Source organism: Clytia hemisphaerica, unplaced genomic scaffold (assembly GCF_902728285.1).
Source record: "Clytia hemisphaerica strain Z4C2 unplaced genomic scaffold, Clytia hemisphaerica genome assembly, whole genome shotgun sequence".
Classification (NCBI taxonomy): Eukaryota; Metazoa; Cnidaria; class Hydrozoa; order Leptothecata; family Clytiidae; genus Clytia; species Clytia hemisphaerica.
The window spans coordinates 659,647-686,157 of record NW_027104122.1 but is presented as its reverse complement, the minus strand read 5'-3'; positions in this window follow the sequence as shown (position 1 = coordinate 686,157).

The window sequence follows — 26,511 nt, the reverse complement described above, 5'->3', positions numbered from 1 at the left end:
TGAGTAAACCAACATGGTAGGTAGAGGCAATAGCAAATTTCTATTTTGGCTTGTTCTTGTATCAACACATCCATACAGTTTCAAAGTTTGGAATTTTGGTTGAACTATTTAATTGTTATGTAAATCAAACCGAGGAAGCTACGCTGCAATCTGAAATGAACGTTTATTTTGAAACAATTTGTTGTTAAGATCAGTGTAGATGGAACTCTCTAAATCCTTGGTTAGAAAAAGCTATACCTGTTTTCTTTCTATATACACAATCAACAAGCCATCATCTTTGACAAATTTCATACTTCCTCGTTCAGAAACTTAAATTATCTGAGCTTTTCATAAATTACGTCACGAATATCACTTGCCTCGTTTTGAAATTATTGCCATGGTGATTAACCATTTAACGACTGCTTCTTTTTATTTTTCCGTGCCTAAAATACCACGGCTTTTTTAACTGACTGTTCTTAAAATACCGAGTCTTTCTTTGGAGGTGGTTGGTAAAATACTGCAACTTTTTTACGACCTGTGCCAAAAAGACTGAATGACGAATTAACTCGGCATCAGTATTTTTGGCACGGAACGCAATGACGAGCTACCTCGTAGTCTAGCAAGCTAGACGACTCATTCAGACATATTAGAAATAAAGCAAAAAAGTAAATTTTAGTCGTCTAGAAACCTTTGTGCACTAACTCCAAACAAACAAAAAAGTGTCAATATCGCAATTAAAATTTTTTCCCGCTCAAAAAAAGTTCTTGAAAATAAAATGTGTGTGGATATGTGTGTTAAAAATGTTTCATTTGAGTTGATTTTATTTTGAGAGTTTGTTGTTGCTTGATAAATTGTTTTTTCGCTACGCAAGTTTCTGCGTAGCTAGGCCCGGTATCTATAAGGCTGGAACACCGGATTCTTCCAGTCGTTTATACAAACTAAATCCCGTATCATTATTTGTGTTTATTATTAGTATTACATGCATTATAAACGACTCCAGTCTAGCTACCTCGACATAGCACGTCATCGGTCGTTAAAGGGTTAACTCCCAGCGGATAAAACTTTTTATTCATAAAAGATTCCCTTTATGTCACACAAGAAACATAATCACCGTGGTAATTGCTTGAATACGAGGCAAGTGATGTTTGGGACGTAATTTATGAAAAGGTTATTTTTGTCAAATTTTGAGTCAGTTGAGTAATGTAAAACGAAGTTATTTGTAATTGCCACCTGATGCTGTTCCTTTAGATTATCTTTTCGGATTATCCTATTTTCGAGAGGATTTCTCTCCCTCATAGGATTAAGAGAAGGAATGAAAGGTCATAAACTTAAAATATTTAATGAACAAATTACCATCAGTGCAGGTGGAACTTCAATATTACATTACGATTTTACCAGCTTTTCTCATCCCCTGATGGAGAAACAGAAGAATTGTTCATCATTTTTCGTGGCTGGATTACTTCAAGGCGACAAATCCATTTACTTTCGTGCTTGACTACGTCTTGCAAGAAGCTACATCCTAAACATGGCATCTGGGGTCCCGCTTAACCAGTCGCAGAAGCAAGAGGCACCCTCCTCCAATCAAAATGACTGACCAGGATTTTGCAGACGACATATCACTCACATTCGATACTTTGCAAGAAGTAAAAAACCTTCTCTTAGGAATGGAAATTAAAGCTGCAAATGTTGGTTTACACCCGGGGGGGGGGTACTTAGGCAAATTGAGGGTACGGTATATGCCGCCCTAAGGGTACTTAAACTTTTTACCCCGGAAAGGTCGAAATTAGGTCAAAATTTGTCAAATTAGTCCCGCTAAGGGTCGTAAAATTCCCAAAATTTCCCTTTGTTTTCTCCCAGTCCCAGTAATAGTCAAAAGGTCGAAAGTCCTTTACACTAGAACGCTACCAAATGTCAGTTCATTAAATGGTGAACTGATAAAAAATGTCAATGGCTTCAACTACAAAAGATATCAATGTCAGAAAAGCGCAAGCATGGGTTGCATGCAATAAACTTCAGCAAATCTGGAAATCAAATCTCTCCAGAAACCTAAGATAAGGCTGTTTGTGTCAACCGTTGAAAGTGTAGGCAATGAATAAAACAACAACAAAACTTTTCGACGGAATCTAAGGAATCTACACTCTACTACTAAGAACTGTATTGAATGTCAGCTGGAGGGGCCATGTCACAAACAAAGTTCTGTACGGTTCATTTCCAAAGGTCACCACCAACATTAGAGAAATAAGAATGAGACTAACTGATTATTGGGGCCCCCCCATTATTGCAAGAGACACGCTGAAGAAATTAGTGATTTACCAACCGGACAGAGGTAGAGCCAGCAGAGGCAGAAGACGAACCACACTTATTGATAACGATACTGATATATATTGATATTAACGATACGAGTTGCGGTAGGGTTGAAGTACAACACAAGAATTAAGCACTGCTGGAGCCCGGAAGAGGTAGGTATTTGTGTAGGTAAATTTTTTTCTGACATTATTCCTTCGAAGAATATCGATCAACTTCGTTATCCCCTTAAGTGCGTGGGAAGAAAATGACTAGCTCACGTTCTCACGGGCAAATGAAGATGAGGCGGCAATCTTGCGCCGAGGGCGGCACTAACTTATCGGGGAAAAATTCGTCGGGGAAAAGTGACGAAATTTTGGCACAGTGACGAATATTTTTCCCGAAGGAAAAGTTTCCCCGACGAAGTTGTCCCCGATAAAGGGTACGTAGTTTCCACCTTATTTTGCAGCAACGATAGAATGATCCAGATACAGGGGTGTAACAATGATAAATTATCTCATTTTGTAAGTGTTTATTCTCTGAATTATGCAAATAGTATATTGAAAATCAATACCTTAATTATTTTAAACAATTTAAAAAATAGGCTAAATAAATGATGACAGTTTTGTTTTTTTTCCTCAAACCCACTGGAAAAGATTTTTTGCCGACTTGGTTAATTTCGTCAGAGTTGACCTTTTTATAGATTACGTCACGAACATCACTTGCCTCGTATTCATGACGTTCTAAATCTTTAGATTTATAACGCCATGCCCTTAAGTATGGAAGCCGAGAAGTGCCATCGTGATTTCTTTATTTTCGGAAAAATTTCTTCATTTTTGGAAGAATTTCTTTATTTTTGGAAAAATTTCCTTATTCTTGGAAGAATTTCTTTATTTTTGGAAAAATTTCTTTATTTTTGGAAGAATTTCTTTATTTTTGGAAAAATTTCTTTATTTTTGGAAGAATTTCTTTATTTTTGTCTAGAAAAATTTCTTTATTTTTGTCTAGAAAAATTTCTATAATTATGGAAAAATATCTGGTTTTAATGCACGATTTCAATGTTTGGCTGCGCGATTTCAATATTTGCTGCGCAATTTCAATATTTGCTGCGCAATTTCAATATTTGTATGGAATAATATTATTAAATTACTAAATACTCGATACTAAAGATGGCGGACGCAGTTATGTGAAGCAAAAATTACAATCAAAAACGTGAGGTTCTTTCGTTAAGACGTTGATAAAACCTTTTCTTTTTGAGCTTGCTCTTTTCTCAAACCTTCATTTGAACTTGATGTCCAATAAATGACTTTGCTTTTGCTGATTGTTTATGTAAACTGACATGAGTAATAAACCGAATCATCTGAATCATGACAACAACACACCCCCAGCAGCCCCACCACCATCAAACAACGCTGCTTATGGCTTCTCACCACTTCCATCAAAAGAGCAAACCCCACCAACACTTCCCTCAACACGTATCCAACGCAGACAGTGGCAAGTCACAACAACACGTCCACTTAGACCGGGTGAAAGTTTCTTCAACATCATACCAGCCGACAATCGTAGACCACCCAACAACCAGCTTCACGACACAACCCTCACCGACAAAATTCTTCCAAATTCCCAACCACCACCTGAACCGCCTAACATTAACCAACACCAACCGGAAAAACCACCCCAGGACTTTCCTTTTCCATGTGAGAACTGTGAAAGAAGCTTTACCACAAAATCTGGTAGAACAAATCATATGAAAAAATGCACTCTTATGAAAAAGAGAGTGGATGCAATCCCAGAACAACATGCTGACCCAATTGCCGATACCAATACCCAAAATTTTCTTCAAAACCAACCAACTCAAGACCAGACCACGCCCAGTACTCCCAGTGTCAATACTCATTCTGCACCAATCCAACCACCCAGCCAACCAACTCAACCACCCGCCGCCCAACCAACACCTCTAAACTCGATTTGGGGAAATCATTCACATGCAGACCTTAAACAGATAATAAATGCTTGCTACGAGGAAATTGTTTTCTTTCGAAAGAACTTATTCCTTCTACCATCAGGAAAAAGTGGGAAGGACTATATTCGGGAAATGACAAAGCTTGTTGATCATTGGAATCAGAACTCTGCTGATTTATCAAATATTTCTATGAAAATGTTGATGATAATGCCTCCTTCTACAGAAACCCCACCAACGTTCTAAGAGCAAGGAACACTCAAATGCTCTCATACGTCGAATCGATCTCTGGCAAAAAGGAGACTTTGATAAGCTTATTAGAGAATCTAGAGAAATTCAATCACGTTTGAAAAGCACTCCACATAGAACTGATCAAAACATTACACAGGAATTTACAAAGCACATGTTAAGGGAAAACATACGAGCTGCAATCCGATTACTTGAGGCATCAGAATCGAAAGGTGTTTTAGATCTTGACCAAGATGTAAAAGATGTTCTTCGTGATCTTCACCCTGTCAGCACAGAGTCTGAAGCGGAGGCATTATTAACAGAAGAATTTAGAGAGATTGACCCCATTGTTTTTGAACAAATTGACAGTTCTGCAATTTTATCAGCTGCTCTTAAAACCAAGGGGGCAGCCGGCCCATCAGGCATGGGCGCAAATGGCTGGCGAAGGATCCTAGCATCTCGAAATTATGGCAAAACTGGAGAAGACCTACGTTATTGCCTAGCCAGTATGCTGAAAATTTTATGCCGTCAATCTATTGACCCAGACTCGGAGGAGATAAATGTAGAATCGTATTTAGCCTGTCGTCTCATACCTCTTGATAAGAACCCTGGAGTTAGACCTATTGGTATTGGTGAGGTACTGAGAAGGATCTTCGGAAAAACTCTGATCTCTGTTATTAAGGATGACATAATGAAGGCTGCTGGGTCTTCACAGGTTTGCGCTGGGCGACAAGCAGGTTGCGAAGCTGCTGTCCACGCAATGAACTTTATTTTCAACGAGGAGAACACTGACGCAGTAATTTTAGTAGATGCTTCAAATGCATTTAACTCTCTAAATCGGAAAGCTTTCTTGAATAACATTAAAAGACTGTGCCCTGCTCTTTCGACTTACGTTACCAACTGCTATTCCAGGAAATCTTGTCTGTTTGTTGATGGAGGTATGGAGATTAAATCGGAAGAAGGAACTACCCAGGGTGACCCTATGACAATGCCAACGTACGCCATTGGTCTGCTTCCTCTGCAAGAACTCTTACAATAACATCTACAGGAAAACGTAAAAAGTGTTGCTTTTGCAGATGACTTAGCCGGAGCAGGAAAAATTGAGGAACTCTTACAATGGTGGAACACAATTGTCTATTTCGGACCACTTTTCGGTTACCATCCCAAAGCATCTAAGTCTTGGCTTATCGTTAAGAATGAAGAGGACTTGGCAAAAGCAGAAGAGATCTTTTCAGGGACTAACGTTAAGATCACTTGTCGAGGGAGAAAATACCTAGGTGGTGCGATTGGTGATGATGCATTTAAAAGGGAATATCTTGAAGAACGTGTGTCTGAATGGGTAAAACAGATTGAGATTCTAAGTGACATTGCGAAATCTCAGCCACAATGTGCCTACAGTGCATTTGTCGGGGGTTTCGTGCACAAATTCACCTACCACCTGAGAGTTTTGAATGACATTGAGGACTGTCTCATCCCTCTTGATAATGCAATAGATCAACTCTTTATCCCAGTTATCACCGAAGGACATCGATGTAGCCATATTGAACGTCGACTACTCGCTTTACCGGTGCGCTATGGTGGACTAGGCATCCCTATCCTCGCAGAAACCGCTAAACAGGAATTTGAAAATTCTCTCAAAGTCACCAACACTCTTACTGAAAACATTGTTACACAATCAAAGGAATACCCAGGAAATAACAACAAGGAGAAATATGCCATTCTCAAGGACAGAGAGCTAAAACACAAACAAACTCTCACCGAGATAAGAGCTGCTCTATCCCCGGAAGAGAAGAAAAGCAATGACCTTGCTCAAGTCAAAGGGGCATCTAATTGGTTAACCGCAAAGCCCCTCAAAAGTGAAAACTTTGTGTTAACCAAGAGGGAATTTTTCGATTCAATTTCGATAAGATATGGATGGCAACTCAAACACCTGCCATCATCTTGTGCATGTGGAAAACGATTTTCAGTGGAGCATGCCCTATCATGCCCCAAGGGTGGATTTGTGTACCAAAGACACAATGAAATCAGGGACACTATTGCACATTTCTTGAGCGACGTGAAGAAGGATGTTTCAATCGAGCCAAATTTAGAGCCAATTACAGGGGAACACCTTCACCCAGGAGCCATTGTGGAAGACGGTGCACGGGCTGACATCAGTGCTATGGGGTTCTGGACTAGAGGCCAGAGAGCATTTTTTGACGTACGGGTATTCAATGCCTATGCTCAAAGGTACTCTAGGAAGAGCCCCCAAAGCATGTTTGATGTCAATGAGAAAGAGAAAAAGCGCCAATATAACGAAAGAATTATTCGTGTCGAAGGTGGCTCCTTTACCCCATTGATTTTTACAACAAATGGGGGGTCAGGAAGAGAGGCTCAGATCTTTATCAAGGCTTTAGCCTTACTTATGTCTGAGAAAAGGGATGAACTTCTTTCAATGACACTGAACTTTATCAGAACAAAACTTTCCTTTGCACTGATTCGATCTACTGTGCTTTGTGTCAGAGGAAGTAAGACTCCAAAGAAAGCACCTGACCAATCAATGGAAATTCAAATGACAGAAGCTATAGGCTATATTTGATTTTTTTTTTTTCTAGATATTTTCTTGTAAAATTTCACATCATATAACTTTTCTATACTGTGCTTTGTTAGTATCACATTTTTCTCTATTCCGCTAAGGAGTAACATTTTCATTGATTTTCTTATAAAGAATATATTTTATCTTTAGAAAAAAAAAAAAAAAATTTTTGGACCTACCGCCGGGTGCCCCGGTGGAGGTTCTATAAATTAACCCATGTCCGTTCGTTCGTCCGTCCGTCTGTTACCAGCTTTTCTCAGGATTGGCTCATTAGTTTTTTCTGATTTTTTGCACAATGATCAAATGGCAATGCCCAGAACGTGACGGAGCCCGATTTTTGAAAAAAAATTTATTTGGGCAAATTTGGGCCAAAAACTACCTAAAAATAGGGTTTTTTGGACTTTGTGCAAAATCCTGTCATTACTTTTTTCTGATTTTTTGTACAAAGATGGAGGGCAAGATTCTCTAAAGAATGGCTGAATTGTTTTTTCCCGGAAAATTCTTATTCGCCTTAAAAAACGGATTTTCGTATTTTGGGGGAAATTCCCTTTAACCAAATAGGAAAATATTGACTCGTTATTTTTGCGAAGCGAATGTACATGAGCGAAGCAGTTTTGCTATCGTGTGTGCGTACCTTTAACTTTCCATTCTTTCAACCATCTATAAGGCAGGAGATGGGGAAAACGTTTAGTATCTCCGAGTCGTGCGACAATAAATATTAGGGGGATAAAACATGCCCAATATTCCCTGAAATTTTCGAGAAAATTATCTCCATTACATTAAATTTGACGTATTCGAATTTGAAACTCCGTGTATGACTACATGGCTCGTATTCAATCGAGCTCCGAGCGAGAGAACAGTAGAGTGTTTTTTTTTAGACGGACAACGTTATTTTTAAAGACACGTCGCCGGAAAACATCCATACGGTGCTCTATTCTCCTTGCAGATCGTGGAACGTCGCCCGGTTCGGAAGGGTATTGATGATTAGACCGTACTGGTTTCTAGCCGTCAAAACATTAAAGATGGCGGCAACAAATGGACAACAAATGCTGCTCCTCGGTTATTTTTCTTCGATTTTCATGCTTCAAGAGTCGCATTGGATCATGTTTTTTGTCTGATTGGCACAAGAACTGGTGGATGATAAAGTTTTCTTATTATACCTCCCTGGATTTGATGTTTTGTTTCAATTCTGTTGGTTTGGAACAGTTGGAATGAGAGATGCATTTTCTTGAAAACAGGACAAGTTTGCCAATTTTGACAACAAACTAACTTGAATTTTGCCTATACATGTAAATGAATTGTAACAGGGCAAGTGACTGAATATTTTTGGAGAAATCTGACCATGTTGTGCCTGGAAATGAAACACTTGCAGCTTTAAAAAAGTCTGAAGTTCCTTGCCTTTGATTCGTTTTGTTGTTTGGAAAAATTTAAATCTTGGAGTAAAATTAACTATAGAAGATTGAATTTTACTTGGTGCTTCTTCTACAACAATGACACTCAACTGGTAATTGAAACCTCTTTGAGGGGGAATTATATTACGGTAGCGGCTTATTTCCAACTTTTGAAGCTGACAACCACAGCCATCCAGAGGCGGCCTGATGAATAAATGTTATATGTCAACCTCTGAAAAAGTAAGCTAATCGTAAAGACATTGAATATGGATGTAAACAATTGGAAATCACCTTACATAACTTTTTAAATTAAAAGTTTTCATCGTAAACTTTGAAATTATCTTCCGTTTTGATTAAAATGTGGAAAATGTGTCGTGAAATATGAAATTATTTTTGGAATGGGTTTAAAATATGGAAAACTTTTGTAGCGAACCATGAACTTTTAATTTGCATGCGTTCAAAATCTGGAAAACTTTTGTCATGAGAACATGCAGCTTGCTGGAAAAAGTTTGTTTTGCTATTTTTGACAACTTAAAATCCTTGAAATAGAAATTCAAAGATAACTTTTATGTACACAAACAGTATGAAGTAATCTATATGTATCAAGTACTAATGCACAAACTTTTAATTACAACTGGGTGAGAATATCTACTGTAAGAAAACGACGTTTGATAGCTTGAATGGTCAACTTGCTTTTCTTTATGATGATTTAATTTTGCGGATTTTTGGGGATGACACCCATACATATCCCATACATATCCGTGAAATCCGCAAAATTTAATCTCCACAAAAGTTTATCGCATTTAAGTATATATTTTGGCGACCGGGTCAGAAAAAAAGTTTTGTCCTTGGACCGGTTTCCGGTAACACTACACTTTATTATTTTCGCCTGAGCTTATAATTTTTTCTTTGACATGCATCTAAAACATGGAAAACCTTTGTCATCAACTATATATAATATTGTCTTCCACGTTTAAAATGTGAAAAACTTTTGTTGATTACAATTGAAATTTTAATACGTACTAATTGAAAATAAGGAAATAATTCCTGGTACAGTATGATTTTTTTTTTCCTTTTTGATATCTTTTCTGAAAATAGGCCACCATCACTAATAACTGGTTTTTGCGCTGGTTTGCGTCGTTTTTAGGTTAAAAAATTAATTGATCGTTTGGTCGGCAGATAAAACGTCAGAAAAATTGGATTTTCAAACTATGTGTTGGGCAGAAATCAAATCCAACGAAAATTTTGAATAAATAGCTACTGTATTGCAGTGTTGGGAAAATTAAGAAAAATATTACCAGTCAGTTGGACAGCGGGAACACTAGTTATTTGTGATTGTGGCCTTATAAAATGTTTTTATAACTTTTCAGAATGCTTTTGAAATAGAAAATGGCTTCTGAGAGTGGAGTTTTTTCCCTTAGGGCATTCTTTCAGATTAAAACTTTTTTTCCAAATATACAAGACATTTTTCCATCCTTGCAATCTGTTGAACTTAAGTATAATATGAAATTGCTTCTTGTTTTGAAAGTTTCTTTTCCTTTCAAACATTTTTAGTTATTCCGTTTTTTTGAAAATATGAAATTTTTCAGAGCCCGATTTTCGAAAAAAAATATATTTGGGCAAATTTGGGCCAAAAACTGCCTAAAAATAGGGTTTTTTGGACTTTGTGCAAAATTCTGTCATTACTTTTTTCTGATTTTTTGTACAAAGATGGAGGGCAAGATTCTTTAAAGAATGGCTGAAGTGTTTTTTCCTGGAAAATTCTTATTCGCCTTAAAAGACGGATTTTCGTATTTTGGGGAAATTCCCTTTAACCAAATAAGAAAATATAGCTTTTCTCAATGTTGACTCATAATTTTTTTCTGATTTTTTGCACAATGAAGCAAAATGACAATGCCCAAATTGTGACGGAATTTTTTTGGGCAAATTTGGGCCAAAAACAGCTTAAAAGGTTTTTTGGGTCTGAATGGTTTAAGTGATTTTCGTATTTGGGGACATTGCTTTTTACCATTTTACATTATTCAACACACAAGCTTTATTTTTCCATTCTGAATTTTTGTACAATTATTGTCACTTTTTTCTTATTTTCATCTGATGTTAATCATTAGGTAGGTCCATTCAGCATGTTGCTTGTTGTTTTTTTATTTGTCAATCTTTCGATATGGGCGCCTGAAAAATCCTTCTTGGCGCCCCTTATTTTTGGGCGCCCCTTCTCAAAAGGGCTCCGCTGGGGGGAGCCTGGTCTCCCTGGCCCCCTTGCCACCACGCCACTGGTTGCAATGTCTTCTACGGACTCAACAACTAATTGGTCGCAAGTGACGTATTGATCGATTTTACGTCCCAACCAATCAGCTGTCAAGTCTGTGATGTAATGTCAAAAGACATTACAACGGCGCATATCATCAAATGTAATTGTTAACAAATCTTGGTTATGATGAAGTATTTCTCTCATTTTCAGGTCGCTTGATCTTGACATCAACAAAGACAACATATAAATTATGAATTTGGATTATGTCACGCAAAGCTCATCACGAATCGAATGAACAGGCAAGCGAAATACATCAGATATGAGGCACATGTACTTAAATTCTAGTTTCACTGGTTTTTGCCAATAAAAATACGAACGATATTAACTTAATGGATTGGAAAGAAACCTCACACTAAGTTAATCAAAAGATACTTATTATACAAACTTATGTCTGGAACTCATCCACTGAGTAAGATTGGACTTTCTGTTATGTTTTTTCGGAGACTATGATTTTTTTTTTAAGTATGTAGTTCTTTCATCAAATTAAGTTCAAAAAATGGATCAGAGTATCTTTGTTTTTTCTTACAAACCAGCACGTTTTTTTATAAGAACACCCAAAAAATTTGAAGGGTGTTCTTGATTTAAATTTTAAGCTTACAAATATTTTTAACTTGTTTTTTTTTTCACCGTCTTATTTTTTTTGCGCAAGCTTTCTAAGAAATTTGGGTGTTAATAAAGCCTTAAAATGTTCTTACTTAATCTTAAAAATTTTTTCTCATAAAGCATGGGTTTATAGCCCTGGGAAAGAGGGACAACTTTGATGTTTAGATTTTTTAAATCTTTATTTTTGCTTTAACTCTGTATTCTATATTTACTGTTGAAATGTTTGTGGTAGATTTCAGAGCATCAACTATAAAGCCAAATTCTTGTCGAAATAGCATTTATTTGCTTCACGAGAATTGAATGTTGCTTGGATTTGTGTTGAAAAGTGAGGCAAGGCGACAAATGTTGCTTGGATTTGTGTTGAAAAGTGAGGCAAGGCGATAAATGTTGCTTGGATTTGTGTGTGGGAAAGTGAGGCAAGGCGATAAATGTTGCTTGGATTTGTGTTGGAAAGTGAGGCAAGGTGATAGCCTCGCGGTAAGAGTGTTAAGAAATGTTGTGAGTTGTGGTGTGAACGTCTTGTGTGCTGGGAAGGATAAAGAGAGCTTGAGTGTTGCAGTGTCTGTACGTATGCTGTGATTAAGTTGCTTTCAAAACCAGGTAACATTCAACTCGAAGCAAAGAAAATTTATGTTTTTCTCTTTTTTCACAATCTAATGATGCTCTTATCTACCACATCCTAATTTTGAATGAAAAACCCTTTTATTTTTCTTCTTTTATTCTCCTAGAAGTCGTTGGAATTGAGATTCAGTCTCAACTTTTTCCTTATTAGAGGTTGGCGTTTAGTGTATTCTTCTTGGGAAAAATGTTTCAGTCAAATTCAATAAGGCTTTGGACACCGTTGCGTATGTTATACTAAGTGTTTTTCAAACATTTTATTTTTAAATCCTTTTTTTGTATTTCTAGCTCAAATCTTAATTTTTGTTTATATATTGTTTTTCTCTGAATTAATAAATATAAATCTCTCTCGGTGCACTACAAGTTGTAAATTTGTCCCTTCCTTACCGAAATCCATCTTTTTACAAATAGGATGTTTTATGGAAATAAATTAACAGACTCTAATAGCCAAACAACTCTTACCAACCAACTGTTACTCCTTCTCTCGAACATGAATAGTGTTGGTAGTGGCAAATTTGCAAATAATTTGCCCGATGGACCATTCTAAACAGCCTTGTCGTTAAGGTTTTCAATAATTGTACCGATTTCTTTCACGAACCCGACTGTCTTATTTGACCCTTACGTGACTTAAAGCTTCTGAGTTGTCATAGTGAATTGTTATATTTTATTTTCTCGTTTTAGATGTATACAAGAAAAGCTTATTAACAAGCAAACTAAATATTACGATTTTCTTATTGCATCAATTGGTCGATCACCATGGACAAGCACTTACGTCCAAATCGTTTTGATGCTGAAAACAATGGAAACACTGGTACAGAACATTTGAAAACTTTATAAAGTCTATAACTTTCCCGGACGGAACAACTGATCAAACATGTCAAGAACAAAAACTCAGTACTCTTATCAAATACGTTTCACCATCACTGTATAAATTTATTGCTGAAGCAGAAAACTACACAGAGCGATTCTTCGTCAACTTTACGTTAAGCCGGTCAATGTTATGTATAATCGTCATTACTGTTCTTATCACCCATCGCCAAAATGATACAGAAACAGTCGACCAGTACCTTCCAGAACTGGAGAGACTTAGTAAGAACTGTAAATTTGCTGCTGTAACAGCAGAGAATTACCGTCAAGAATACGTCAGAGACGCCTTCATAAATGGTTCTCATGTTTTTCGGCAGCATTTACTGGAAAGTCCTATAGTAACAACAGCAAGCCTTCCACAAGCACGTACATTAGAGCTCGCACAAAAACATTCTAATAATTTTCAATTTTTACCAAACATTGTTGCTGCTGTCGCTGGCAGCTCAATGGATATTCAACCTGATGCTACAATATGCTGGGAAAGGGAGCACTTCAGGAACTGAGAAACAAAAGTGCTATTTCTGTGGTAATGACCGTTATCCTGGCAGCAAATGCCCTGCAAAAGAAAGTACGTGCAATATGTGTTCGAAAATTGGACATGATTGGGAGAGAGTCTGTTGTTCAACCAAGACTAGTGCCAACCTAGGAGCCGCATCATTGCCATCTTTTGAAAACCCATCACTTTGTGCTACTCAACAAAACAAAGCCTCAAATAGTATTGATTCAACCATGACCATTACCTATGTCAATAATCGATCTTTGAATACGCTTGTTGGTTCAGAAAGCGATCTAACTTTTATCAGTGAAAAAGTGGCAAAGAAGTTGAAACTTTTTATACTTCCAGCACCTGCAAAAACCGATACACTTGCAGACCGTTCTCAGTCATGCCCAGTCATTGGTTATCATTAGTTATTGACGACGTTTTTGTTAATGGGACGCTTTACACCGGACAAGTTTTTTTAGTACTGAAAAACTTGTTCGTCGAAATGGTTATCGGTAAAGCCTTTATGAAAAAGCACAAATCAGTCACTCTGTATTTTTATTTGGAGGTTCTGAATCAGCTCTTCAGCTTCCTTCCAAAGACACGGTCAGTTGTTATGAACATTGAACCACCAACTCTCTTCGCCAACATGCCAGCTAACGCTAAGCCAATCGCATGCAAGTCCAGAAAGTATACAATGCTCAAGAAACCGAACGTTTGCTATAGGAAGGTATAATAGAACCAAGTACTTCACCTTGGAGAGCCCAAAAAGTGGATAAAATCAAAATAACAAACCTGAAATCAAGATCGAAAGAGAAAGAAAAATGGACAATGACGGATACATCTTTTCATCCAAACGCCGAGGTCAAGATGTCCTTATCAGAGGCGTGTACTGAAACGGACGGAGGACAAGTCAAGAGGAGAATGTTCGGAACGGAAATGAAAGTGACATTTCTTATCGACCGAGTAATGATTCTAATTAATTGTTTGGTCAATTTCTTCCTCCTCAGATACCTATGGTTTTTCAGGCTCAAAATCGTAAGGTTTTAAAGAAGTCAGGGAGGCTATATTCACTGTCGCTTGACTCCCCATTTCAATCATTGAAATCATGGTTATTCGAAAACTTACTCGATTCACTTTCATTTTCAGATGATGCGCATGGGCTTGAATAGCTTGAAGGATATTCTAGCTCTTGGGTTAGAAAAACATTTTCAAAAACTTTTTGATTTTCCATTTTTCAAAAAAAATGAAAGGGTCTCGTTGGAGCATCAAAGTAAGTTAGAAAGAGGTTGAGTTCCCCTTGAAACTAAGCACTTTTATGAATAAAAAGAGGGTAATAGAACATTTTAATAACGTCTTTTTAAAGTTCATAACGTCATTTTTGTAATTAGATTTTTAATTACTCTTGACAGAAAAATCTTCAGAGCCATTTGAAATTCTTCAGTATTATCACATCCCTGTCTCATTGTGACCGGCCTGGAGAAAATCTTTTAGCCAATATTTGAATGAAATGTAGATATGTAAATAAGAATTGATAATTAGTGGGTTTACGGTATGTGCAGCAAAAAATCGCTTTTAGAATCGCACTCTTACAGTGCAGAAAAAAATCAGTGAAATTCATACCCTTACAGTTTCTAGATTTGCTGAAATTTCCACCCATACAGTGCATTTATCAAAAGTCCCCCCTTACACTACATTTTTTTCAAATTTTAAACTCTTTTAGAGCAAAAAAATCAAGATTTTTGCGCAAAGATTTGCAATTTTTCCTATATTTGCTGAAATTTCCACCCTTACAGTGCATTTCTGATATAATTCTGAAAAATGTACCCTTAACCGCCGCACATACCCGTCGTTTAATGTGCCTGACTGCCCCCCCCCCTCTCCGGGAGAATGACAATACCGTTTGAGAGTAACATCTTATAAGTGCCTATATTTCAGAACATCAAACATAGAACGACTTAAAAACTCAAAGATTTATTGGTAATTCGTAAAATCACTCGAGAAAATCAATATAATAACAAACCAGTATTTCAGGGGGCCTCTGAGCTGTGATCAAACACGGAAATATTACAGTTTTGAATTAAACTTTCAATTAACTCTTGTCATCATATGTTTCAAACCATCGGCAGAAGCTTTCTTTCCGCATTGTGATCTGAGAACGGAATTACAAATTGTTCTTTGTTTCAAACTGATTTTTTCCTATTTTCCGCTTGGTCTACAGTATCACTTTTACTTTTGTCCTTGCAAAGAAGGAATATTTCATTTTCCTTCCGCTTTCGTTATTTGTTTTCCATTTTATTCCGCTCTTTCTCTTTAACCTTGGAATTGCTTTCTTTTAATCGCTGTAGAATGTTTTTTGCGGTGCATTGATCCATCGACGAATATTATCCTTTGGTTTTCTGACTTTTAGGGTTTATTTTATCGTACGAAAACACGGCTGGAGCTTCATGGGATAAAGTGACGTGCTTTCCAGTTGTTTTCATCGTCTCTTCAGCTTGCTCAAATTTGTATTCATAGTATGCAGTATCTCGAGAGGGGAATTTATAGCTGATGATGAACTGGAGGATGGCCCAGGTATTTAGAGATGTTGATGGTGTGTTTAGGATTGCCTCATCTCGTTTAAGGGCTCTGGTTATAGTGAAAATCAATTTAGGAATTTGAAGATAAAACCTTATGTTTTCGCTTCTTTGACATGTTTAAGAACAAACTGCTTTTGAAAAAAATGAATTTAAGTAATTAATTCATGAGTAATTAAGGCATGAGAACTTAATAAAACGTCAAAACGACGCTATTCATATACTTTTCACAAAAAAGCCTACTCTCTTTGGGGGGAATCTTTTTAGGACATAGGACAGGACATATAAAAAAAGTTGTACATTAATCTTTTTAAAATGCAGAAATTGCCATTTAAGTTGGTGTAAAATCGAAAAATTGGGTATGTCCAGAGCCCTTAAACTTTGTCTGATTCATCCAGTCCACATCCAAGCTATTTTTTGCTATACCAACTTTTTTCCCTACTTTTTTTAATCGACTCTGGTTTTGCCCACTCGTTCCATATTTCTGATAGGAGGTCCATGAAGTCTTCTCGAAAAGGTTTTTGACTTTGTACTTCTCATGAAGCTTTCCATCAAGCTGGTCATGCCTCTGATTAACCCTTTAAGTACCAGGTGGAAGAATATCCTGATTTCCTCATCCTCACTAACAAAGACATGAACTTCTCATCAAAGCAAAACCCGTGACCATAAGTAATGAGTACAATAAACGTTTTTTTAAAAGAACATCCAAAATTTTTGAAACTTTCGGATGTTCTTAACTTTTTCTATTTTCTAAGAAACCGACGGTTTTAGAGTCGACAAAGCACAACTCCGTCCCCGTGTATCCCAGGCTTTATTTACGTTACTTTATGGACGCCAGAGATATTATCTGGTGCTATCAGTAAGCATCAAAAAGCTGATAATACGCAGGAAACGAGGTTGGGCAAAGCCTTAAAATGTTCTTAACGTTTCGGTCATCGAAGCTTTATTCTAATATACCTTGTCAGCCCTTTTTACGCCGGCCCTTATTACGCCACAGTCTAATTTTGGGCTTACGCCAATTAGGGCCATTAATAACGCAAAAATTTGTAAAATGGCTACTTATGTTTCAAATTAGTAATAATAATGTTTAAAATTTACATTGAAATGTCATGTCTTCGGTAGTAAATGATGTCACGCTTTACTAAATGCTTTGGGCAAGTCCTAGCAAATGGAAAAACCCTAACCGCAAATTGCGTTACACGAAATTCTTAAAAACAATACGTGCGAGACAAGGCAACGTCGGAGCAACGTTCTTCATCAAACAAAAGAAACCGTGGGAAAAACAAGAAGAAGGAGTGGCGCTCCACCACCTCAACAACAGTATAAATACAGGAGTCGAAATCAAGGAACTCAGTCAAGGGAAGCGCACGAATAGAGAAGAAATAAAGCGAAAGAAGATAGGCCATCAGCCTAAGAAACAAATAGCGAGGCCATCAGCCTGCACTAAACGTACTCTTTTATTATAATTACGAATTTGAATTTAAAGGAAGAAGAAAAGAATCTAAGGGAAATTAATTAATAGTGAACCCCTTAAATATATCGTGTCAAATCATTATTTGGAAGCATTCGAAAATAAGACTTACGGAAAAAACTTTAGTAACAACAAAAAGGTGATTGTTACAATGATTAAAAATTCCATTCAAAGTGACTGATTTTCCTGAGGTCTTAGATATGGAGTATAATTACTGGAGGATAATTTTTGTTCTTCAAATCATCCTAAAATCCTTTAAATTGAGAAATAATGATCGGAAATTAACGCCACTTTTAGGTAAAGATTACAAAATCTTTGCCCTTTTTACGCCGGCCCTTTTAACGCCAGCCCTTATTACGCCACGTAGCCAAAAATAACGCCAATAAGGGCCGTCGTATAAAGGGCCGATAAGGTAGTTTGTTCTTATAAAAGAAATGTGTAAGGCATTTCTTAATGTCAGGACATCATCCAGGTTTTCTTACGTGCCTGTGTTTAGCTTCGATTCTATCGTCATGAACAGTGGAGTGGCTTGTATTCTGTTTTGTCTTTTTGAACTGAATTTAAAACTCGGTTTCATTTTGAATCTCGATACTGAAATAACGACAACTGTGAAAACTTTTTTTCTGAAGAATTACGCACGTGCAGTACTGAAAAACTGAACAATTTCTAAGCCCGCTCAAATCTTACCTAAGACACAGGTGGAACATATTTGAATAAATAAGAATTTGACATTCTGTATTGGTCAGCCAAAGCTGAGCATTCATTTACGCATTTTCAGGGGAAGACGAAAAAAAGTCTTAACCCTATTTCATTAGCGATTTCTTCCACGGATTATCGTCCGTTTTCCTTGTGGTATACAAAGTTTATTCATTTTCCTTAACAAATACAGAGGTTATCAATTTCCCTTGAGGAAAACAGGGTCCATTCTTTTACCTTGAGGAACACAGGGTTCATCTATTTGCTTCAGGAATACAGGATTAATACATTTTTTTAGGAATACGGGTTCATTTAAAAAAAGAGAGAGAATCTAAGCTATCCAACGAGCTATCAACGAGCTTCTAACTCTTTCTCGATCTGGAGATATTACCCTTTAAAGTTTGAATTAGCGGTTTTCTTAAAACAACTTAGAAAAACAGAACCATGGCACTTAAAGGGCCAAACAGGGAGAAATGAAAAGCTCTAAGGCAGCCCTCTGTTTCATTGGTTTTATTTGAGAAATACATGATTCATTCATTTTCTGGGTACATTCATTTTCCCTAGCAAATACAGAGTTCGTTCATTTTCCTTTATGGATACATGGTTCATCCGTTTTCCTTGAGAAATACAGGGTTCCTCCGTTTTCCTTGAGAAATACAGGGTTCACCCGTTTTCCTTGAGAAATACAGGGTTCGTCCGTTTTCCTTTAGGAATACAGGAGTCATCCGTTTTCTATTAGGAATACAGGGCTCACCCATTTTCCTTTAGGAATACAGGCTTCATCCGTTTTCCTTGAGGAATATGTTAATGTTAATGTTAATGTATATATTCTTTAAAGTCGAAAAAAGTGTACAAATCTGTACTAGCTTTAAAGCTAATAGAGTTCGACTGCCTATTTACAAAATGAATCATCCATCACCATTTGTGGACGAATAGTCTACATCATCTGTTGATGCCCAGTCGCTGATGATTTTTTCTGTAGAGTATTTTGGTTTATAATTTGAAGATATTTTTGTTTGGTTTTGTAATTTTTTTAACGATGCGTGGTTTTGTTCTTGGGCTTCCTCTTACGCGCCAGTTGAATCCTTTATTGTTAATGTCTTTGTTAAGCTTCTTTGTTTGTTCGTGCATCTCCTTTATCTTTTTCCGTTCGTTGATTGTGAAATCTTCCGTGATACTTACCTGAAAGAAACAAGTTTCTTTCAGCATGTGTAAATTCTTCATGATAAGATCTTTGTCATGCAGACTTTGCAGGGTGACTTTAAGAGGACGACCATTCTTTGTTTTTTTTGTTTCGTAATCTGTGGTGTTCAACATTTATTTCTGGAACATTGATGTCCTCCAGGAGTTCTCGGAATCGAAATATATCATATTTTACTCCATTTTCTTTTTCTTCCTTATCTGGGCCTGAGTATTCGAGAAACCCATGAACGATGATATTTAGTTTTCTAGAGTCTATGTCTCTCTTTTCGTTTTCTTCCTTCCGTTTTTGGTTTTCGGCAGATCTTAAGTCTTCTTTGTGCTTCTTAGTAATTTTGGCGTATGTTTTCTTTGATGTTTCCGTTGTTATTTCTGTTGTGTGCTTGATTTCTTCCTTTATCATGCTTCTTGTCTTTTCCATTTCTTGTAGTTTTCCTGCCAGAAAAGTTTTGAGATCATTTTTGATGGAATCACGAGTTTTGGTGTTAGTGTTGACCTCGTTGTTCAGTTTTTGTATGACGACGTCTTTCTTTTTAAGTTCATTTTGCATCATATGTTGAGTGTTTTTTCCCACTTTATTTCTTAGGTTCTTCGTTATTCGGACGCAGTTTGAACATAAATAATGATCGTTATAGGATGTCACGAATATTTGTAGTTGATACAAAGGTAGCTGTGTGCACTCATAATGAACTGATCTTTTACATTTTTTGCATGTTAAGCGATCCAGGTCTTCGTCTTCAGTACATCTTGACGGCGTGCAAGCTTGAGGTGGTGAGGCTGCTTCGAAAGGCTGATCTTTATCCATTTTGATGTTATTTTCATGAATTTTGATGTTTTTCTTTGTTTTCAGCCATTTTTTCGAAGAACGTTGCAAAAGCGTCTTATCTAATTGACGTCAAGTAAAAACTGATACAGGGCGGGCTCGTCCGTTTTTCTTAAGGAATACAGGGTCAATTCGTTTTCCTTGAAAAATACAGGATTCAATCATTTTCCTTAGCAAATACAGAGTTCATCCAGAGAAATGGAAAGGAGTATAATTGTGGTACACGGATGAAATTGTCGATCAGTCTTCCGTGTCCAACCGTTCTTGTACCTTGCCAACCTAAACACGATGATTATTAAAGAAAGAACATGTAAGATTTGAACACTCAAGCGATTTAATCACCTTGGTAATAGTTTCAAAACGAGGCAGCCATTGCACTCAAAATAATTTATGAAAAGGTCTATATTTTCGGTCGATTTTTTAAATACTTCAAGTCATCTCAGGAAAAATCTTGATTGAATGAAATTTTTGGTCCACTTACTCAGCTCAAGTTACGAAAACTGATATTTTTCGAATGTTTTAATTTTCGTATAAGTCTAGCGCAAAACGATTCGTCGACTGGCACAAACATATTTTACCGCCCATGAGAGTTTCCTAAGCTTTTTCCGTTCGACTGGTCCCAAATTTCGACTTTCGATTAAAGAGGTCCGTGGATTACAAGATAAGAACTTCAAAGTTTGACCGACACCCAAGTTCTTGATGTGTTTTCGGTTGAAGTATTAATATTGGCCAGTGTGACTGGGGTAATTTGCGTGGTCAAAATGGAGGCACTATCGAGAAAAAAGTTTGAAGTTGGAGTTACTGTCTATTTTTCAATTGAAACCCCATGAGGAATAATCGAAAACTTTTTTGAGAATGTTTTAAAATCCGGTTTTAACTTATGGAGCGTTCAATAAGTATAGCATATACCTGGGCGGAAGGGATTTGGGTAGGGTATGAAAAAATCTTGAGGGCTTTGGGTCCCGGCTTTGGGTAGGGTACGAAAATAATTTGAGCTAAATTTTATTTTAACAAAAATTTCAATTTTGTCAATTTTAAAACTTCATTATTCTTGCAAACCCTGAAATCTGAGAAATTTTAAAGTGCCATAAAAATGGCTTAAGTATACCATTTACCCTTAAACTTTGCATGGTGATTTATTTTCATGTATAGATCAGAACTCCTTAAAAAGATTTGCAAAAACAATGTTCTTTCTGGAATTCGATTTATCAGATGGGGCCGATAGAGGATAGAGTTTTTATGATTTTAACAATTAAAAATTTTCTTTTACTAGGCCCCACTTTGATTCATGAACAAAGAAAACCTTCTTCAAAAATCTTATGAAGTTTCCATCTTCTCAAAATAATACCAATGGTTAATGATGGTTCCCCGGGGGGTACTACCCTTGTCGACGGACGGGGGTGCTCTGCTGAGGTTCGAAAAATGGACCCTACGTGGGACTCGAAATTTGCAAAAAAAGTGACCCTGAATGAGACTGAAATTCCAAAATGTTCTCAAATTTTCTACTTATCCCCAAATTTTCCAAAAATAGGCACATGACAGGTAGATAGAAATATAATTATCTGTTGGAACATTGTCTCTGATCGTATTACCACATTTAATTTTCTTTGATTTTCAAAATAATTGTATCTAGCATCATTATTGATCAAACTTTTGCTTTTTAGTGATGTATAATAATAGTTTCACATAACCTTTTAGATTCGGAACAAAGCGAAAGTGATAATGACAGTGTTATTGATTTTATAAAGTTATTACTTAAGCTGTCATCTGGTATCCAATTTTTGGTAGGGTATGAAATTTATTTGAGAACTTTTGGTAGGGTATGAAAATAAGAAGTCTGCCAAAAAAATCCCTTCCACTGTATAACCTAGTTAATCCTACCTTATCGTCAGGTCCGAGTTCTTTCAGGATATTTATACCAGTATGAAAAAGACATAGGAAAGTTTGCGAGAGTATCTTCAATTTGGTTCATTTTCCGGGACTTCTCTGATTCCTAAGCTTTCCCGGTTGAGTTTGCTTCAAATCATAAGAAACATGTTATCTTTGCGAAATTCTCAGAACACTTTTAAGATATTCAAAGTTTTTTCAAAAAATACTTTTTAGGGATAAAATCCTCAAGACATTATTGTTAGACCGTTACCTTTTAGAGAAGCCCGAGAGAAACCAACTTTCTTAACAAAAGAAAGGCTAACTCAGACAGGAAAATTAAAGATTTTAGATCAAATTTATTTCTACAAAAACTATCTTCGCTTGTTTGTTGTCCTCTCCGCAATGTCCTTTTATTCGTTATCATTAGTGATTCATCCAATGCTGTTGATTTCCTCCAATCTAAAGCTATGATTTAGACAAAAAAAAATGTTAAAAAATATTTATTGAAATCGTTCAAAGTTAGCATATAAAATTGCTTTTACAGAAAGTGCTTTATGTTGTGCAATCCTATCACAACAAAGATTACTAGCAATATTATTAAAATAAACTCAAAATTTATAAGGTTTAATTAATTTTCATTAATCATTAAACCCCTGTGTCACGGAACCGCTGGGATCCCAGCCCCACTGGAATATTTGGCAAAAATTTCGTCCCCGGTAGAAAAACTACCGGGAATTTCAGCCCCACTGAGAAATTGACTATGATTTCATCCCCATCCGAAAATCAGTGTTTAAAAACTGCACTCCAAAACCACCCCGAATGGAGTTTTTAACCTTGGAACTTCAAACAATAAAATTTTTATTCCCACTTGAATTTCGACAGGAAATTTTATTCCCACTGAGGAAAAAAGTTCCACCGGGGCTGTGAGACAGGGGTGTATTATTTGCAAATTCGAATAGTTAGCAATGTCCTACACCGGTCCCTTATGCAGCAAATGTGAAGGTGAAATATGAATCATAAAATCATAGTGCGTACCATCACATTCCAGGTCATTTGAATACAATTTTGCTGCTTTGCACAAAAAGTAATGTCCCATAAGTCTTTATTAAGCAAATGTAAAATTACAGTAGGAAATCTTTACGACTTTCTCCTCGTTCGAATAATCCCTAAAGAAGAAAAATATGAATACAAGTTGAAAGCTCACCTAATCAATATATCTTCTATTTTCAAGACATTTAAGTAACTTACAAATTCAACTTATCCAAAGATAAAAAAGGGTATATTAAAATTTGAAATAAAACCTCCTTAACCGAGCAATTTTATTAGAACGTGAGGTTTGATTTGAGCCAAAACCTTAGAAATAATTAAAAAACAAACTCGGCCTCAGATTTCAGAAATGTCTAAGAAATCAGCATGAAAATGTTGGCATAAATGAATATACCAAACTAAAAAACAACGCTCCAAACTGTAATAATATTCTGTGAAATGCTCTAAGAGCGAATTCTGAAATCCCTGTCTGTTGTGACTTAAAGATTGGCTCAATTTTAGCTAGAAAGGAATGTAAATTTTTCAAGACTTTTTAAAGATTAATATAGAAGTTTCACTTACTGCTTGTTTAAATGTTCCTTAATACATCAACTGTTTTCTTTCCCCACACTCAAGTCAACAAAAAAATCTATTTAAAAAAATCTCTGATTTCCAAAGCGTGCGCAGCACTTTTGTAATTATTACCTTATATGGTAATGTTTGGATTGGTGTCTTGACGTCTAGTTTTAATAGCCAATCATTGACGCGTATTTCGTCCAATCACAAAAGAGTAATAAAACATATCATTTTTCGCACGTGCAATTCAAATTTCTTTTATTCCATTCAGGACGATTCGACCGAACGCACACGCAGTAAATAAAAGGAAAATAACATACACGTAATGCTTTTTTCAAAACAGAAAGAAAGAGAGATGTGTCAAGATATCAAAGCTGCAGTAAGAAGTCTGGTTGTGTGAGGTTGTTGTTTTTATATTTACGTTTTCTAAAGTCTGGTCAAATCTCTTGCTCAAAACATGACAAAATTCACTTTTTCTGTCATAGGAGTATAGGAGCACAAATTTTTTGGCTGTCTGATTTCTTCTGGTTGAAAGTCTGGTTAAATCTCCTTCTCAAAATATGATAAAATTCACTTTTTTTGTCATTGAGGATTAGGAGACACAAAATTTTTGGTTCTATGATTTCTTCTGGTTAAAAGTCTGGTTAAATCTCCTTCTCAAAATATGATAAAATTCACTTTTTTTGTCATTGAGGATTAGGAGACACAAAATTTCTGGATCTCTGATTTCTTTCTTTCCTGACTTGAAATCTCATTTTATCATATTAAGAATTTCTTAGGGGAAAGTTTAGGGGGAGTCTCTGAAATGAATAACTTTATAACAAAAGGTTTTCAAGCTGGTTTTTTACTTCTGTCTGAAAGTCTGACTGATTCTCCTGCTTAAAATATAATAATTTTAACTTTTGTTGTCATTTAAGAGATAGGAGACACAAAATTTCTAATTCTCTGTTTTCTTATCTAATTTGAAATATTTATATCTCAGAATTATATCAAGAATTTCTAAGGAACAAGTTCTAGTAACCAATGTAATGACATTATATATTACAAATTCCTTAGCTGGCTTTTTACTCTTCTTTTTGTTTTGTTTACTTGTGTTTGGAAGTCTGGTCAGCTCTCCTTCTCAAAATATGACAAGATTTATTTTTCATGTCAACGAAGATTAGGAGACACAAAGTTCTGGCTATCTGGGGCTATTTGTTTTCTTCTTTGATAATGAAATTTTAAATCTCATTCTCAAAAGGAAAAGTCCATAACTTTAACAACAAGTTTCAAATCTGTACCCTCCCTTCTGGTTGAAAGTTCTTCTCAGAAAATGATAAAATAATTCATAAAATTGATAAATTTTCAGTTGTTAACTTGTTATGAATGAAAGTTCTCTTTTTCCTTGCAGTTTTCTAAAAAATAAAATGGATTTATTTCTAATTAACACCTTTATCAAGTTTTTTGTAATTGATGTCAAAAATAATTTTTTGAGTGGTGCATTGGCAAGAAACAAAAATGGATATAATTATAAGTAACACTTTATCAGAGTTCGCAAAATTTGTTTCAAAACTATTTTTTGACGGTTATATTGGCATAAAATGAATTTTAACTTAAAATACATTGGATCAAACACTTGGCAAATTTTATCTGAATCAGCTCATCGTGTACACAAAAATTAATCTCTTATTTCTCATTTCTAGACCAGTAGCATATTGTAATACGTAACTAAACTAAACTCTCTTTACAATATATTTTTCATTTCGAGCAAAATTAATTGAGATTTTCATTTATAGTTCGACTTTTCAGTTGTTAACCTGTTATGAATGAAAGTTCTCTTTTACCTTGAAGTTTTCTTTTAAAAATAGATATTATATTTCAAAATGCATTGGATCAAGCACTGGGCAAAGTTTATGTGATTCAGCTCATCATGTACACAAAAAATAATCTCTTATTTCTCATTTCTAGACCAGTAGCATATTGTAATACGTAACTAAACTAAACTCTCTTTACAATATATTTTTCATTTCGAGCAAAATTAATTGAGATTTTCATTTATAGTTCGACTTTTCAGTTGTTAACCTGTTATGAATGAAAGTTCTCTTTTACCTTGAAGTTTTTCTTTTTAAAATATATATTATATTTCAAAATGCATTGGATCAAGCACTGGGCAAAGTTTATGTGATTCAGCTCATCATGTACACAAAAAATAATCTCTTATTTCTCATTTCTAGACCAGTAGCATATTGTAATACGTAACTAAACTAAACTCTCTTTACAATATATTTTTCATTTCGAGCAAAATTAATTGAGATTTTCATTTATAGTTCGACTTTTCAGTTGTTAACCTGTTATGAATGAAAGTTCTCTTTTACCTTGAAGTTTTTCTTTTAAAAGTATATATTATATTCAAAATGCATTGGATCAAGCACTGGGCAAATTTTATGTGATTCAGCTCATCATGTACACAAAAAATAATCTCTTATTTCTCATTTCTAGACCAGTAGCATATTGTAATACGTAACTAAACTAAACTCTCTTTACAATATATTTTTCATTTCGAGCAAAATTAATTGAGATTTTCATTTATAGTTCGACTTTTCAGTTGTTAACCTGTTATGAATGAAAGTTCTCTTTTACCTTGAAGTTTTTCTTTTAAAAATATATATTATATTCAAAATGCATTGGATCAAGCACTGGGCAAAGTTTATGTGATTCAGCTCATCATGTACACAAAAAATAATCTCTTATTTCTCATTTCTAGACCAGTAGCATATTGTAATACGTAACTAAACTAAACTCTCTTTACAATATATTTTTCATTTCGAGCAAAATTAATTGAGATTTTCATTTATAGTTCGACTTTTCAGTTGTTAACCTGTTATGAATGAAAGTTCTCTTTTACCTTGAAGTTTTTCTTTTAAAAATAGATATTATATTTCAAAATGCATTGGATCAAGCACTGGGCAAAGTTTATGTGATTCAGCTCATCATGTACACAA